The following is a 5,297-nucleotide window of genomic DNA, read 5'->3' as shown; positions in this document are numbered from 1 at the left end:
CCATACCAAACCTCTCTCTCCCCCCCTTATTTCCCCCCAACATTGCTATCATATCTAAAAACACGTGTACGAAAGTATACACACACACACACACACACACACACACACACGCGCGCGCGCGCACACACACACACACACACACACACACACATGATCGAAGAGTATACAAGTAATCGTAAAAGAATATTATTGAGCACTGAAAAATCACAGTGGAAAGAAAACGTATTCCGATAATCTGTGCAAACACATTACAAGTTGTGCAAACAGATTACAAGTTGTGCAAATATTCACTCTTGGAAATAACAAATAATATACCTCGATGAATTAAAGCTGCATGCTGTAGTCGACAAAAGCAAAGTTATTATAGGGAACAGCAATAGAAGGGATTTTGCGATGTCAGTTTTGCCGTTCTACAAAACTTATCATGAAGCAAGACGCGGCCATACTTTCAACTCTTTGTGTACGCCACGCCAGTTCAGCGGGCTCACGACATCCCCCAGTAGTTTACACTCATTGCAAACATCTATCAAATCTCAGCAAAATCATCTTATCTTTAATCAAACTGACGGACTGATCTTTCATTTCTTCTCAGATTGGTGATTGATTTGTGCAAATAGGTGAATTAATAAATGAGCTAAACGTTTTTAAAACGAACAGAGGAATCCGAACAAGCTATACCTCATTGATTAATTAAACTATGCCCACAAAACTTTGCACGGCACTTCTGCAGACCAGCGACCAAACAAAGATATTTTGTTTTAATCTTGATCCAGTAATGAAAATGTATAATGTATGTATTTGGGCACTATATTAAAAACCGCTATTCGGATGCGTATGCAGGATCACTAAAATAAACTATTAGCAGTAACCCAGCCTACAAATTGCTAATATTGAGACAGCGACACCACCCTGCCTCCACATTTCAATGTAAGCTTGTAGATTTCACCCCATTACTATAATATAGAAGTCTCTACGTGAGTCTCGAAAGGTACTCACCCATCTGTTGTTCCGTGTTTCTTAGGCGTAGGTTAAACTTTAGTGTTGAGGAGAACAGGCCAACTTATTACCTTGACCATCAATGATTTATTGATAGAGGCACCAGCCATCCATGTCCAGGTGCTGTTTTAGCCAACTTATTAATGTTCTAGGTGAATATTGTAAACCCCCTATTATTTTTTAACCCACTGATGGCTAACATTTTAAAAAATGTGTCGGATCCTTAAGTTAGAGGTGGCCTTCACAAAAGGGCTTTTAGATGATTATGTTGGTCATCCAACTTCAAGACCCGCATGCAAAGACCTGAAAAGCTGAAAAGGTTAAACAGAGCGATTTGTTCATGTCTTGTCTCAACCGGGGTCAGAAAAAAGTGAAGAGGGTATAGAGAAAAATATCGCCAGACTGCTTAGTAAAATGTTTAGTAGAGTAGTCACTCCATGGTCTTGAGTCTTTCAGTGCTGGAGCCACACTCGAGTAGACAGACAGTAAGACACTTGGGTCTAGTTAATCATTCTCATACGGGCTGCCACTTTGATTCTTGATTTTCTAGAGGGAGAGAGAGAGAAGGTGGGGGGGGGGGGGCAAAGGGTCCTCGTTATCGTCTTTGATCTCCACCATGGAGGAGCTAACATTTTGATGTTGATTCTTGGATCTCTGACAACCACGGAGGAGCAGAAAAAGGGATATATCGGAAAAATTGATACCTAATATCATAAATATATTTATATATATATTTTTATATATATATATATATATATATATATATATATATATATATATATATATATATATATATATATATACTAAAAGAGCCAAATTATGTTATGAATCCAAAGACTTGCAAACCGAAGGTTTGATAATGAAAATTTGCATAACTCCAAAACCCTAACTCTGACCACCGTAACTTCAACACTAAACCTAACCCTACCGCTAACCCTAACCTTAATCTTAACCCTAACCTTAACCTAAACCTGATAAACGAGAAGCAGATCAAATGAACCCTAACAGCAACCCTAGGAAGTGGTCCGGGTGAGAGTAACCTATGTCTCGCTATTCTCACCCCCTGCCTTGTTTTACCGGAAATGACCTAGGAGGGATCAGGGCTGAGGTTACCGGGGCTAAAGCTCCACAGGATCGTGTCGATGTCAGAATAGAGATACATTTAGATGTAGTCACAGACAGGGTTCTCAATTTGCAGCCAAATCCAAGAAATTTGGCTCTTTTGGATAGCGTCTGGCCGGGACAATTTCATTTGGCTCTCTAGCTCTTTTTTTGGCTCCAAACTCCAAATGTTGAAGAAGAAGAGGCAAGGAAAAAAAAGAAAAAGAAAAAGAAAAAGAAAGAACCAAAGAGCTACCTGTTCCTTGAACCATATTGTATTGTGAGCAGAGAGGCCAGCCATCGTTTAGTGTCCGATTAAGGACCACATTTCATGTTTTAAAAATATTTAGTTTAGAAGGTGATTTAAAAGTCAGCAAATCATAAAATAAATTTAGGTGTGACTGCGACTTGTACTAACTAGCCAGTAAACTACCTGCAAGTTCACTGAAGAGGAAGAAAAGCAAGGGTCCCTAAGAGAATACTGTGGAAAAATCCAGATATATATATATATATATATATATATATATAGATAGATAGATAGATAGATAGATAGATAGATAGATAGATAGATATATATATATATATATATATATATATTGCCTTGATCTGCCTCTTCCTCTGTTTTCGCCGCATCTGTAGGGCGCACCGATTATTCAGTTAAAATCACTCTGGAATTTGGTGCGGATGGCCCCGTTTCGAATCCCAAAGGGTTTTTTATGGGCTTAGGTTGTTAGGGGAGTTTTAAGGTTCTACACTAACTTAGCGGGCGAATTCTTGTGGAGATAAATTTGTACCGTAGCTCGCAGCTCCTGCAAGTAAAAATCACCCGACGGTGTTTACACAGGGGAGTTAAACCACAAAATCTTCTGTTTGCCTCTACTACATAGCTTATTCTGTGTTATGTCCCCTTTTCATTATTGATAACTTTTAACAATTCTGCAATATTGCCCTAAAGAATGTCTCTTTCTCTCTCTCTCTCTCTCTCTCTCTCTCTCTCTCTCTCTCTCTCTGTCTATCTATCTATCCATCTATCTGTTTCTCCCACTACCTGTCTCAGTCAGTTTATCACACTGAACGAGATCTCAACCACAGCAAGTCTACAATCACACTGAACGAGATCCCAACCACAACAAGTCTACAATCTCACTGAACGAGATCCCAACCACTACAAGCACTGACTTTTTAAGAATACGATGACCCAGTTTTCTGGAGTATCAAATAGTTTATAACTTTAATTAAAAAATCTTTCAATTTTTCGATAACTGCTTTCTCTCTTTAAATTAATATCTATTGCATTCGTCTTTTGACTTGATTTACCACAGACGCTTCGTCACACAGAAAGTGGGATTTCGACGAACTGTCTGATAGATTCATTGGGCCATGATGTCATAAAGTGGACTGCATTTCAATCAAATCAAATGATCAGAATAAGAATATACCTACAAGGACGGAACAAGCACAGTACCACACTACCATGTGTTGTTAAAACAAGACGTTAAGGCGAAATGGAACAAAACAACAGCCCCCCCCCCCCTGGAAAAAAACTACGGCGTAGGCTGCTTGCAAAAAAAGATACATTTTTGTCTTTCATAAACTAAAGCAAGAAAAATAAGTCTCCCGCCGATCATTTTTTGTTCGTTTTGATGTGCTGATTTTGATATTATTTTCACGATAAGATGTCTCTCTTTCCGAAAAGTTTGTAAGGGAGCATTTCAATGAGGCCGACAGGGTATAAGAATACAACCAACAAAAGAATCATTTTTAAAGAATTAAAAGATTACTTTTCAGGAAGGACAGACGGGCGGAAAGAAATACTGACCGACAAGTCCTGCCCATTTTCTTATTACACAGTCAGATGGACGGAAGCTCCAAAATCGTTCGCCTCAACTGTGCGTGACCTCCTATTTTCCTCCTCCTTCTCCTTCTCTTCCCAAAAGTAGCCCAATTGAATTGTTCACTTCTTGTTCGTAAGTTTTGCACTATTTTATAGTCCAATTCCACTGTAAGTGTAATACCTCCTTTTCATCTCCTATTTTACTCCTCCTCTTCTTCCTACTCGTCCTTCTGTTCGTCGTACTTCTCCTCCTCCTCATTCTCCTCCTCCTCCGTCTCCTCCTCCTACTTCCCCATTCTCCTCCACATTCAACTCCTCCTCCCCCTCTTCCTCCTCTTCCTCACGTTCATTTTCCGTCTCCTCCTCCTCCTCCTTCTCCTCCTCCCCACTAACAATATCATGTCCCCCCTGTCATCCCATACCCTGTACTGACCTCCATATTCACATAACCCTCCGGTCCTGTAGAACCCTCGTGGGTTGACAGATACGAAGCATCCACTTCATCAGCTGAAAAGACAAAAGCTCAGGTCATGTGATCATTGTGGTTTCTGTCAGCCCGTATTGTTCATTCCCCGGCACTAAATGGCCGTTATTGTGTTGGTGTGCTTCGTTTTACTCAAACAAACCAGCTGTCCCTACAAATCTCAGTTATTTTACAGTGAAAAAGTTAGTATTTTCTTGGGGGTGCGTGGAGGGGGACGGTGCATATCCTTAGTAAGCGTGGCGATAAATAAATTCAATCTAAACCACACAAAAATAAAACATTAAACAAGAAAACAAGGTCAACAGAAATTATAATTACGACTTAACAAAAGATACCTAAATTTTAAATATTGACGAAAAACGTAGAAAAATGAATGGTTGATTCTATGAACGTAAAAGATCTGTGCACCTTTATGAATTGCTAGTACATGTAGCTGATATTGATATAAACAGAAAATGTCATGAATATTCACAGATATAGAACATGTAGTAAATTTACGAGAAACACTCTTCGTCCACCAATAAGGTTATAGATAGATATATAGATAGATGGATACCTAGATAGATAGATAGATAGATAGATAGATAGATAGATAGATAGATAGATAGATAGATAGATAGATAGATAGATAGATAGATAGATAGATAGACTGATTGACAGTCACAACTACGCTAAAGATGTCTGTTCGGGGGTGTAGGTCCCATATTAATTCTAGCAATACATTTCTGCACATATCTACTCGAACTTATTGCACTCACCAGGGGAATATTCGTTATCAGGTTTCATGCTCGTGTAAGGATCTGAAACGAAAAGGAGAAGCCATCTAATTCGTCTCTCTCTCTCTCTCTCTCTCTCTCTCTCTCTCTCTCTCTCTCTCTCTCT

General features: G+C 39.1%; 1 long non-coding RNA gene across 1 annotated transcript; it reads right to left on the bottom strand.

The window, feature by feature from the left end:
* Nucleotides 1-105: 105 nt before the first annotated feature.
* On the bottom strand, nucleotides 106-5,221 carry LOC101857947. Its single transcript, XR_220397.3, has 3 exons — nucleotides 5,174-5,221; nucleotides 4,365-4,438; nucleotides 106-1,542 (listed from the first exon to the last, which is right to left on the bottom strand). It is a non-coding gene; the product is annotated as an uncharacterized LOC101857947 (long non-coding RNA).
* Nucleotides 5,222-5,297: the final 76 nt, after the last annotated feature.

This window comes from Aplysia californica, unplaced genomic scaffold (assembly GCF_000002075.1).
Source record: "Aplysia californica isolate F4 #8 unplaced genomic scaffold, AplCal3.0 scaffold00143, whole genome shotgun sequence".
Taxonomy (NCBI): Eukaryota; Metazoa; Mollusca; class Gastropoda; order Aplysiida; family Aplysiidae; genus Aplysia; species Aplysia californica.
Note: the sequence above shows the minus strand (reverse complement) of the source record. Positions and strands in the feature narration are given on the sequence as shown.